Raw genomic sequence first — 13,552 nt, forward strand, 5'->3', positions numbered from 1 at the left:
GACTCAAAAAATGATATATAAAAAACTTTATAAGGTAATATTTAAGAAAGAGGTAAAAGATCAGTTAAAAATAAAACATCTTACAAAGATTTGTCAAAGCACCTCACCTGAGTTAAAACTGCCTCTCACCTTATGCTATATTAAGATAATCACTTGAGTTCATTTAAAATTAAGTTCAAAATATAGATTTTTGTTATAAAATTCCTGTAATCTTAAACAAAAATGCTATATATCCTAAATGAAGATTTGAGATTACAAATAACTGTTTTTTTATTTATAGCTATTATGCAAACTAAATGTTTTTACTCTTGTTAATATCATTTTGTATATTCCTTACATACTTTATAACTGTTGTCTGTTAATGCCTTATAAAAATACAATTTCAATATAACAACCTAAGTTAATTTAAGATAATAAGGCCATAACCTATAAAACAGACAAGATATAAGGTTGACTTCCAATACTTATACTGATCCCACTTTATGATTCTGTTGCTCAGCTTATTATTAAAGGCAGAATTCAAGTAACAATTCGTGGGAACTGAGACTTCTTTTATCATGGTACCTCTTTCCGTTCCACAGCATTAGCTTTGGCAATCCTCACATGCTTGACAGGTGACTTTTGCTAATTTTCCTGGCTAAGTAAATATTACACATCAAGTCATTCTCGACTATTTAACTAAATTTACAGTACTCAGCCATCAGATTAAAGCTGATAATGCCTCCGCTTATGCTAATTCTTCTTATTGACAGTTTTGTCATCAATATCATATTGCTCATGGAACTGGTATTCCTTATAATCCCCAAGGTCAGCCTTTATAGAACTCACTTGTCCCTTAAATTACAATTACAAAAGTAAAAAGGGGGAGCTGGAACCACACTTTGAATCATGCTTTCTTTACTTTAAGTTTTTTTAAATGTAATGCTAAGTGACACATGGTCCCCACTGCAATAGGCCTTCCAGGCCTAGTTTGGTGGAGAGACATACAAACAGGACAATGGAATGGATCAGATCCAGTGATAATGTGGGGTAGAGGCCATGCTTGTGTCTTTCCATGATGTACAGTTCATCCTATTTGAGTACCTGAGCAGGCTGTTCATCACTATTATGAAGGATCTGGAAACACATTTCAAATAACTGAAGCTTGAACTGGAGGTTTAGATCCCCACCTCCACCAGGAGCAAGAAGCTGAGAAAGAAGAAGGGGAAGGCGAAGACTCCACACACCTAGAATGCCAAACTGCCAATGTGGGGACAACTGAAGAACCTGACACGTCAGGCTGAGCAGATGGTCAAACAACAGGGAGGTACTAAGTTTCCAACCACCATGTTTGTGGCTGTGCTGGCTTTATTGAGCTGTCAGGTAAGTTAAGTTCATGGGGAAACTTATTGGACCGATTTCCCAGATCCATCTTTAGTAAACCCAGCTGTGTGAACTGGAGAATTCATCCCAGTATTTACTAATGATACCTAAATGATGGGAGTTTTTTTCAGATAAACATATTACATTTGTTCATTTAATTGGATTTAATTATACTGGATATAGTGGGAATTTACATATATGTTGGTCCCATAAGAAACATGCTGGTGTTTAAAAGTAGCCTCAGAAAAAGACAGCACATGGGCTAGCCAGAGCAGTCAATCACACTGGTCACTGGACCTTAAAGTCCTTTGTCCAGATAGCAAAAAAAATGGGACTCCACCATAACAAGACAGTGTTTCCCATGGAGCATCCACTAATGCCTTACTGCGCTAATTGTTCTACAATAGAATTTGGTAACTTTCTTAAATGGATGGAATGTGCAAATATCTTGCCAGTGTTATATAAATTCTCTGGCAGTAGTGAATATATTTTGGATTGGTTATCCAGAATTGATAAGAGACAGCTATTTTAGTATTCCAGGACTTCTGGAGGATTTTTTAGTAATGTCCTGACTTTCAGTAGTGGTAGCATGCAAAAAGATCTATGGGTTTTAATAGCTGCCTTAGATTTCATCAGTTATACAAATGGCCCCATACCTGACTTTATAATAGGAACTGTAAAGCAGCTTCGTGCTGTGGCTTGTGAGCCTATGTCCAATCTCCTTATGTTTAATTTTTGGAAAAGTAAATTTAAAAACAACTGGAGAAAAATATCATGTGACTTGTCAAAGACATAATCTGACTAATTGCATTACCAGGTATAATAAAGGACAGGATATGCTTGAGTTAGTCCAACCCTCCTTAATTTTGCTCCCAGTTAACATTTCAGACCCTTGGTATTCTGATACTGGAGTTTAAGTTCTACAAGAGATGCATGTCCTGTTGAAGAGACCCCAGCATGCTATTGGTCTTATTGTACTTGAATTAGTCACTTTGATATCTGCTTTGGTCTCTACCATGACATCTGCCATAGCCTTGTCCCAAAATATTAAAAATGCTCATTTTATTAATAATTTGGCTCAGAATACTTCCAAAGTCCTACAATATTGGTAAATATTGATGAAAAGTTTGAGACTAAATTAAATTCTCTGGAAGCTATGGTCATAAATACAGGAAATGAGTTTGCTGCACTCAAACAATGGCTCTGATGCTGTGCTGTGCTACAAATTTATTTGTGTTACAGCAGCCAAATATAATATTTCCCAATGGGATTGGGCTAAAAATCATTTAATGTGTATGTGCACAGAAATAATGACAATTAAGCCCTTATGGAGTTGCATCATCACATTCAAGATATTCAGGAAAGCAGAAATGATCTTGTGATCTCTGTGACTTGATAAATAAATACTTAATGATTTAAATGGTTTTAATTCTGGGAACATGTTAAAACACTCACTATGCTACATTTTTGGAATTATGTGTTTGCTACTAATTCTCTTTTGTGTTATGAAAATAGGTTGACATATCTTGAGAAGACATCTGTGAACTTTGAATCATAGCCCATCACTTGCACCTAAAAAGTAAAAATGGGAGAGATGTTGTGAGCAGTGAATGAATTTTGTTTCCGGAACTGCCCAGAGACAGAGGCAGTATCTCTTTTGGGACTTTCTCAGTGCAAAGCTGCTGATTCAAGTTTGCCCAATTGCTATGGTGATGCTCTGTTCAAAGTGAAGTTCTTCCAGCTGCAGAACTTATCAGTTCATTACCTAAGATCCAAACACCTTAGGTAGATAATTATGGGTGCAAGCTGATAACTATAATTGAGTTGCTATACCTTTGATCTTGGTTCTGTTTGTTTTAAAGTAACTTTCTCACAAAAAATCCCTTTGATGTTAAAACCTATATACTAAATGTGCTGAGCTTGCTCACAGTCAGTCTCCTTCCATCAGAGGTTGACTGATCCACTGGGCACTGGCCTTCTCTCTACTTTTGTGTCATTTTTCAATCCCCTAACCACCTGGTTTGGGAACCTGAATAAATGACTATGCAGGATGCAGCACAACTTGATATCCAAACGTGACTCTTTACATTATACTTAATCTCTAAATAAACACAATAACAAGGTCATAATTCTGTCTAATATAACTATCCTTCATATCACTGAAAACATACTAGTTCTTTACCCAGAATAGAAGGGAAAAGAAAAACATCACTTGTAGTACCGACGATAAGTCAATCAACTTTACATTATATAATGAATAACAGGAGAGTAAGTATGCACAAACATATTCTTAGTATAATAAGAAAGAAATATAATAGCAATTTACAATCTTAATTTCTATAACTTGTCACATGGCCACACTTGGTATTTATAACTACCTTCTTTTACTACCCATTCTGTATTCCCTCTACCTTTAGAAGGCACCTCAGCAGGTCTTAGCTCTTTACCTGGAGTGTGACCCACACCTTCATTCCTGAAGTGTCTGAGATATTTGTTGTCTTTCCTGGATTGGGTTGTTGTAGTTTCCCACTGACTTTAATAACAGGACAGGGTAATACCAAGAGACACCCTAAGGGATCTCCTGCACTCCAGGAGTATGATTTGTTGCCTCCATTGTGGAGTAATAGTCCTATTGTACCTTGATAATGTGAATCAGTCACCCTACCAGCACTGTAGCTTCCTTCTTAGCCTGTTGACTCTGGAGCCTGAGGAGCCCAAATTGGCCAGGGGGATGTCTTAACTTCCAATTTAATAAAATCATAATCATACCTCTGGGCAGAAACATTCCTCCTTCTGAAACTAAGACTTCTATGCCAGCAAAGCATAAGGTTGCAGATACAGGAAGAAAATACTTTTCTAATAGGTCACTAGGGGTAATAGTGAGTGGTACCACTATCTTCATCCCTTAACTCCTGACCCATGAATTCTAGCAATAGGAGAGACTGTACCATATAGTGGATGCTGAGTTAGAGTCTGGACAGCTTTCTGGAGAACCTTGCCCCTGCAAGGTATTGCCACCTAGCTGGCACTGTAACTGCATCTTCAAAAGTCCATTCCATCATTCTATCAAACCATCTGCTTCAGGACATTGTGGAACATGGTAAGACCATTGAATCTCACGAGCATGAGCCCATTGTCTCACTTTTCTGACTGTGAAGTGAGTTCCTTGGTCCAAAGCAATGCTGTGTGGAATACCATGATGATGGATAAGGTATTCTGTAAGTCCATGGATGGACTTGTCACCATTTTTCCAATTATGTCCTTTACAGATCCCTGACCAGCCATCTAAACCATTGTCTACAGTCCATTAATCATTATACAATCACACATCTGACCATTTTTCTTTCCAGGCAAAATGCACAAACATTCTGCCCATTGTGAAGATTTCCCTTCACCACTGTCCTTCAGGGTTGTTCCAGAAAGGAACAATAGTGCTGCAACTGTCCACTTCTGTGTAGTATCTGCATATCATGCAGAACCATCTGTAAACCAGGTTCTAGTCTTCTCTTCCTTTGTTAATTGATCATAAGGTACACCCCAATAAACCACAGGCTTATGCAGAGAGGCAGAAGGTACTGCAGCAAGAGTAGAAACTATACACCTTTGGGCCACTTCTTCATGCAACCTACTGTGACTTTGGGTCCCAACCATGCCAAATCACATAAGTATCACTTCCACTTCAGTACAGAGTGCTGCTCTGCATGTCCAACTTTATGGCTCAGTGGGTCAGATAACACCTAGTTCATGATGAGCAGCTCAGGTTGCATAGTAACTGGGTGTCCCATGGTCAAGAATTCAGTTTCCACTAAGGCCCAGTAGCAGGCCAGGAACAGTTTCTTGAAGAGAGACTAGTTGTCTGCAGATGATGAAAAGTCCTTGCTCCAAAATTCCAATGACTTACTCTGTGACTCACCTATAGGGGCCTGTCAAAGTATCCAGAGAGCATCTATATCTGGCACTGACACCTTAAGTACCATTAGTTCTTCTGGGTCATAGGGCAAAAGGGGCAGAAACACCTGCCCAGTAGCCCAGACCTGTTACAGCCTTCTCCTGTTCTGGGCCCCACTCAAAACAAGAAGCTTTTCTAGTCACTTGGTAGATGGGTTGAAGCAATACACCCAAGTGAAGAATGTTCTGCCTCCAAAATTCAAATAGGCCTACCAGGCATTGTGCTTCTTTCTTATTTTTAACAGGGGCCAGATGCAACAACTTATCCTTTACTTTAGAAGGGCTATTTCAGCAGGTCCCACACCACTGGACTTCTAGAAACTTCGCTGAAGTTGAAGGCCCTTGAATTTTAGTGGGATTTATTTCCCATCATCTGATATTCAAATGTTCCACAACCAAGTCCAGAGGAGTTGCTACCTCTTGCTTAGGTGGTCCAATCAACATAATATAATTGATATAAAGGACCAGTGTAATACCCTGTGAAAGAGAAAGATGATCAAAATCTCTGTGAACTAAACTGTGACATAGTGCTAGAGAGTTGACATACCCTTAAGGAACCTTAGAGCACTTATGGTAGACTGCTGGCCTTGCCAGCTGAAAAAAAAAAATTGCTTCTAGTGGTCCTTATGCACAGGGATAAAGCATTCACCTGATCAATAGCTGCATACCAGGTACCAGGAGATGTGTTAATCTGCTTAAGCAAAGAAACCACATCTGGTACAGCAGCTGCAACTGAACTAACCACCTGATTAAGCTTATAATTATTAACCATAATTCTTCAAGTTCCATCTGTCTTCTACACAGGACAAATAGGAGAGTTAAATGGGAATGTTGTGGAATCACCACCCCTGCATCCTTCATGTCCTTGATGGTGGCACTAATCTCTGCAATTCCTTCAGGGATGTGGTATTGCTTTTGATTCACTATTTTTCTAGGTGTAGGCAACTTCAGAGGTTTCCACTGAGCCTTTCCCACCATAATAGTCCTCACTCCACAGGTTAAAGAACATATATGGGAGTTTGCCGAGGGTTAAATATATCTATCCTGATTATACTTTCTAGGACTGGGGAAATAACCACAGGATGAGTTCAAGGGCCCACTGGGCTCACTGTGAGTTGAACCTTGGCCAAAACTTCATTGATCTCCTGATCTCCATAAGCCCCTACCTTTATTAGAGAGCCACAATGACATTTTAAATCTCCCAGAATCAATGTCATTTCAGAGCCTTTGTATAGAAGTTACTGAAAGATCTGATCATTGCCTTTCCCCAGTCCATGGTTACCCTGGTGAAAGGTCTTAGGTTCCTTTGGGGAAGGATTTGTGTTAGATTAAAAGTAAAGAGTTTTGATACTGTTCCAGGGTTCTTCCTCAAGTGGACCTGGCCTTCCCTTCTTTCAAGGTGTTCCAGATCTGTAAATTGACACAAATTTGGGAAGTGGTTGAGGTGACATAATTCTCTGGTGTTGTGATCTAGGGAAGACATTTTTACATTTGCCCTGGGATTTTTTCTGCTTATTTAAGTCAGGTAATAATTTGATGGCTTTCCCATCTATTTGGTTACCAGAAAGGCCATGATTAATTAGCCAACACCAGAGATCTACATGAGTCAGAACATTTTGTCCATTTCTTCCCCTTTGCTGTCCATTATGGCAACTACAACCACCCTACCTTTGGCAATTGAGGGCTGGCACTTGTCCCTGTCCTTCCCAGGGATCCAATTATTCCCTGGGAAGTCATGCAGCTCCCAGAGTAAGTTCTGGAACACAGAGAAGAGCAATTACAGAGCTCTTAAAGGATGCTGATGCCTCCCTCACAAATAAGTTTCTTATAGTTGTGGTGAAGGGTACATCTTCTTGACCATCCTAGTATGGAGCAGAAGGTCAGACATAAAAGATCCACTCCAGCATTCTAATCTCTCTGAACATCTGAATTCTTGCATATAGTAAACCAAGGGATGTCTGGCATTTCCAGCTCATTCACAGTAAGCCATCTTGGACCCATACTTCACCCAACCATGCAAACAAAGTATTAGTACCTTTTTTTTTTTTAACACTGTGAGGTATTACATTAAATCTAGAACTCTGCTTAATGGGCCCATATCAATAAATTCAACCCGATATAATTTTATGTTCCTTCCACCATTATCCCATACATTTAAAAATCTATTCCCACACGTGTTCCCTAGACCTCTGCTTGTATGAATTAGAAAACTCAAGAAGTTCCATGGGAGTATAATGTAGCTCCTCATGGGTCACACACTGTACCTCACTTCTAGAGGCCTGCTTATACTTAGATCTAGTTAGAGCCCTAGAGCCAACAGTGGGTGAGAGCCTAGGTCCTAAGGAATATCAACATTTTTATGCTAAGCAATTGAATCATATAAGGTCATACTGTTTCCATTGGCAAAACAGGATTAGTTCCCTCCAGGGGAACTAATAAGTTCCCTCCAGAGGGTGGTGTTAGGGATGCCTCAGCCATGGATAAGGGTGGTGACTCAATGAGTTCTGCCAAAATAAAATCATCAGAATATGGGAGTTCAATGTCCCCAGCACATTCAGAGTCCTCCCATATATCACCATCCCAATTTACAGAATCCAATTCTTTTCCAAGCAGTGCTCTCACTTAAGCCGGATACCTGTGGAGGCTAGGAGTTAAACTTTTGGCTTAATTCAGTCAATTGCAGGATGAGGGTATGTTTTTGGTTTTCAGCAACTTCAGCCCTATGACTACAAGATAGAAGATTCTCTTTCAGAGCACAATGAGCATCTTTCAGGTCAGTTATGCATGTCTGTAGCTAAGAAACAGAATTTCTGAGTTCATTCTTTTCCTTTGTTACTTTGTCTAGTGAAGCCAGAAGCAACCAACCAACATCACCATATTTCTTAGTTTTCCTGAACTGTTTAAAGGTATAATGTATTGTGTCACTAACTCTTTGCTTTTTACAAGTGGCAAATTGGGAACATCAAATACATTTACTTTATGAATCTTTTTAAACAGTTCACACCATGGATTATCAGTTCCTTTCATAGTACCAGTAGGAAAGACTTTAGCAATTTTAGGCCTAACCAATTTACAGAGCCAACTCCAGAAATCCCAAAACCAACTAAGAAAATTCTTCCTTACAATTTTGTTTCTCCAGAGCCACTCCTGGTGCAAATTTCTGTATTAGTCTGCATTTTCTAGAGAAACAGAATAAATAGGAAGTATGATTATGAAAGGGAATTTATTACGTTGGCTTACACAATCAGAAACTGGATAATTCACAACAGCTGTCTGCAAGCTGGAGAACTGGAGGAACCAGTAGCTGCAAAGACTAAGATATGATGCCTCAGAACAAGAGGGAGCAACAATCCTACCACAGTCTGAGACTGAAGGTATCTGGAAACTTCCTAGGGAGTCACTGACAGAGTCCTCTTTGGAAGAGTTAAGGACCAAGAATCTCATAGCCTGATTGCAGGTGATTGTAGCAGCAATCAAGAACACATTCAGTAAGAATTGAGCTTACATCTGCTACTGCTTCCTTGTTCTTCCAGCTTTTATTCCATTCAAGCCACTATCCTATTGGATGGTATCACCCATACTTGAGGGTCTCCACTTCAATTTGCTATCCCACATGCCAATCATTCCTAGACACACTCTCATTTTCACACCCAGAATTCTCTTAATCTTTGGCATCTCTTAATCCAATCAAGTTGGCAATTCAAATTAACTATTACACACACATTTTTCTTTCCTAAATTTCAACAATCTGTGTCATCTTCTTCAAAAAAAAAAACGTGCTATATTAAAAAATAATGATAGCCTGAAATACCAAAATAATATTTTCATAATCTGTCATTGATACTAAAAAATTGCTGATGAAATATTTATCATTAAATAACTCACTTTTAATAAAAATTTACTAAATATTTTTCTTTTCTTAATTTTTATGTAATAATCTTATTAATTAGTTTAATGAACTAATGTACAGTCATAAACCATATTATGTCACTTTAGTCAATGATAGTTCACATATACAATGTTTTTAACTATAGGATTAAAACAGAGCTGAAAAATTTCTACCGTTTAGTATTTTTACTCTTTTTTATGTTTCTATATATTTAAATATACAAATACTGTTGTGTTATGTTTGTCCATAGTATTGAGTATGTTAGCATGTTGCACCAGCATGCAACCTAGGAACAATAGGTCACATCATATAGGCTACGTGTAGTTGGCATACCACCAAATTTTGTGTAAGTAGTCTCAATGATAGCACAATGACAAATTGAGTAATGAAGTATTTCTCAAACTATATCCCTTTCCTTAAGTGACACATGACTGTATCATAAAACCTTGATTCAATAATACTTTCTGACAGAAACTTGTCCTAAAAATAACTTCACAATATTCATCTACAGTATGTGATAAATATTTAAAATCATACTATAGTCCAATGCCACACAACATGACACGATGCCTTCTTTGTAGAATTTATGTTCTGAAACAAGATTACCTTGTTTTAAGTTTTGCTATACCATTTCTTATAACTGTAGAAATGTTTCATCAGTCTTCTTCTGTAACCTTCTATAAGATGGTGATGATAATATTAGTGTATCACTTATGATGTTGGTCTGAATATTAAATTAAATATTTAATCTAAGTGCTTAGCACTTCATCTGTCACTTAGAAAATATATAGCTGCTTCTTTATGGATTTTCTGTGCAGGACCATATTTTATGCTTAGTGATGAAAATGATTTTAGAGTTGGCCTTATCACAAATAATTCTTTGCAAAAGTAAATAGTAATTTTCTGCAACTAAATCAGAACTCTCAAAAGCAAATAGAAATGGCATTTGTATTTTTCTTTTCTTAATTTTTTTTCTATAACTTTCCTGTATTAGCTTGAAAGGGGGAAAATATCACTTTTATCTCATTATTTCTGTGACAAGAACACTGACTCCAGAATAAAGACAAATAATTTGGGACTGATTGCAGATTTTCTATTAATTTATTTTACTGATGCAAAATGCTCATTTATAATAAGCACATGTTCATTTTATGTTTGTAAATTTTACAGTGAAGTTCTGCAAGAAGTCTACATCAGACATCTTGACATTATAAATGGCTTTTAAGTGAGCACATCAAAGCATATTTGACTTTTCCCCCTTACATTTATTCATTTACTTATCTTCAGGAGAAAAATGAAATGCATCTATAGTGAATGCCAATGATTGGGTTACTAGACCTTATCATGACTTTGACTTTCACATTTTTTCAAATAGCTATGTTTTTCTCTCAGAGTCAGAGTAAGGCAAGGGATAAAATTCTTTCAATTACATGTTTTTCTGTATGCTTGATAACCTTTAATCTCAGCTAGATTGTTGATACAATCTAGAACAAGAAATTAGAAAAAATAAATCCAGGACATAAATTCACTTTCCATGTGTCCCTACTGGCAAATAAGAAAGAAATCACGTAAAATGTACTTACAACAGTCTCAAATATTTTAGATTAAAAATGTATATTATAGGAACTTAAATAAATTAGTCTAAGATAAAAATAGAATAATAGTAGTGACTTTTAAGTATTTTTCTTTATTGATTTATTCTATGAATTTTTATTATGTTTGGACTCCTCTGCTGCTATGAAATATGAAATTTAGTGATAGTATAATCTTTAAAAATAATAACAATTTAAATAATTAAAGGACAATCTAGTAATGGGTTTCTTTGCTCTAAATTTTCTTTTCCTTTTAAAGGAAATATTGAAAGAAATTTAGATGATTTACTCCATGCCAGATAAGTTAGGACACAAATTGTTGTGTATGGTCTCACTAAAATAGGATTGAAAAATATTATTATAATAGAAATAATCACATCTTTTTTCCATTTTGGATGTGTACATTAAAAGTAGGGTAAAATTAAACAATTGAAAATGGTTGGCAAAATTCTTGACTCTGAACCTCCAGGAAAATCAAAAGCAAATTACATATATCCAAATAGATAATGGAGAAGAGTAAACAAAAGTGAGAAAAAAGGAATGTAACAAAGGCAAGACCAAAATCAAGCTGAGAAAACAAGTCTTATAGCTTCATATCTAACATCTGGGGTAACTGGTGTGATGATGTTATCTCCAAAAGACTGGTTTAGCTCCACTCCTGTGATTTTGGTGGTTGCAGTCCATATGGCCTCTGTCTTGGATTTTTTGTTTGATGTCTGCAGAGGTTCCATGTTATTGTCATCTCTTAATCTCAGCAATCTGTGCTGCAACTTCAGCTTCCTTCTTACATTTTCATGCATCAAGGTCTGCTTTCAGTTATTCCAACCTTGATACACTTTGCCTAGCCTCCAAGACCTTCCTTCAAATTTGATGGAAATCTCCATGAACCCCTAACTCCGTCACCCTACTTTACTGCAGAATCAGTACCACATGATGATGCCATAGTCTGCTGCCATATCAAGGCAGTATCCAGGTCTCCTTGGACCTTGGTCACTGTAACCTCTGTCTGGGTGGCTAAAAATGGTGGAAAACCTCCCTTTGCTCCCTTGTGCAACCACAGTGTCCCCATTGTCTCTTCTCAAAGGCACGTTAACATTCTTGAACCTGAGATAAATATGGTCCTCAATCCCTAGGATGTTCATCAGTCATTCTTCCTATTGTCTTATGGAAAGTGCTTAGGATCCCTTTAAAGGATGTAATCTCTTTAGCAACTACACTTCCTTGGTCCCATTTTGCATGAATTTTTTTGGCCAAATTGCAAGTTTTTTTTTTTTTTTCAATTTTTTTTTCTCTTCATTCCACTTATGATCATCATAGTAAAACAGCTAGCAATATGTATGCCACCAGCTAATGCTGTGTTACTGTGAAGTTTCTTCACTAGATTAATTAGTCCATCACCTTTATATCCAGCTGCATAGATTCTCAGAACATGGGCAAAATGTTCACAATGTCTTTGCTAGAATGTAATACAAATGGTTTCTACCCCAATTTCCGATAGTCTTCCTTCTCCTCTGAATCCTCATGACCCTAGTCTTTACTGTTTATTTCTATTGGCATTCTAGTCTTTTGAGCTCTCACTAGAATCACCTATTAATCTCTGCCTAAAATATTGTAAGCTTACCCCAGCCTACAATTCCAAATTTTTCCAAACTCTTCCTGCCTACAGTTTCAATGCTTCCAAACCATATGGTCAGGGTAGTCATAGCAATGACTCTGCTCATTGATGTCAATTTCTGTGTTAGTCAGTTTTTGCTTATTATCAAAATATCCAACAATAAAATCTCAGAGGAGGGAAGGTTTATTTTAGCTCATGATCTCAGTTTCAGTACATGGTTTGGTGTCTCTATTGCTCTGGGTGCAAGGTGAAGCAGAATATCATAGGGAAAGGACATGGCAGAGGAAAGCAGCTCAGGACATGGCAACCAGGAAGCAGAGAGAGCTTGAGTGCAGGGATCTGTGGATAATATAATCCCCAAGGGTACTCTCACAGTGATATATTGTTTTTATTCATGTTTTACTTACCTGCATTTACCACCTTTTAATCCATTCAAACTATTAAGCTATTAAATGGATTAATCCAATGATTGGGTTAGAGCTTTCATGATCTGATCATTTTACCTCTGCATATTTTTGCATTGTCCTACACATGAGTTCTCAGGGACAATTCATTTCCAAACCATAAAATGCACCTGCTTAATTTAAGAGATGAGTGAATTCTGGAAGAGTAATGGCAAAAAGAACTATAAAGAAGCCCTGTATTCTAGATAATAATATATTTTATCACAGAGATAAGTGATAACAATTCTAAAAACATAAGAGGTATATTAGAATTTAATTAAGTAAATGAATAATGGGTGATAGGAACCAGGTTCCTCACTTTTATGTTCAAGGCTACAAATAAACATAGGAGAAAACAGAACAATATGTGTCAAATCAAGGTAGAGCTGGATACATAAGTATGGATACTTAATATTTACATAGAGGGTTACATACAGCAATATCTACAAAGTGTGTACATATATAGATTGGCATTAAAACACATATTCCTTTGATTTGTTAACTGAGAAGTCCTGGAATCAATAGCACCCTGGTAGAAATGAGCATTCCTATTGCCCAGATCTTGTTTTTAAAAACTAATTCTCAGGAATAATTTAAGTAAAAAAATAAAGTAGTGTTGAATAATAACTCATGAACAAAATAAATGTCTAAGAATCCATCAAATTAATAAATTATTGTATGAATAAACAAATGGGGTAGAAAG

General features: G+C 36.8%; 1 pseudogene; it reads right to left on the reverse strand.

Annotated features, from left to right (window-relative positions):
* Nucleotides 1-732: 732 nt before the first annotated feature.
* On the reverse strand, nucleotides 733-11,591 carry LOC124976584 (uncharacterized; annotated as a pseudogene).
* Nucleotides 11,592-13,552: the final 1,961 nt, after the last annotated feature.

The sequence above is a fragment of the Sciurus carolinensis genome, chromosome 2, assembly GCF_902686445.1.
Source record: "Sciurus carolinensis chromosome 2, mSciCar1.2, whole genome shotgun sequence".
NCBI classification, from domain to species: domain Eukaryota; kingdom Metazoa; phylum Chordata; class Mammalia; order Rodentia; family Sciuridae; genus Sciurus; species Sciurus carolinensis.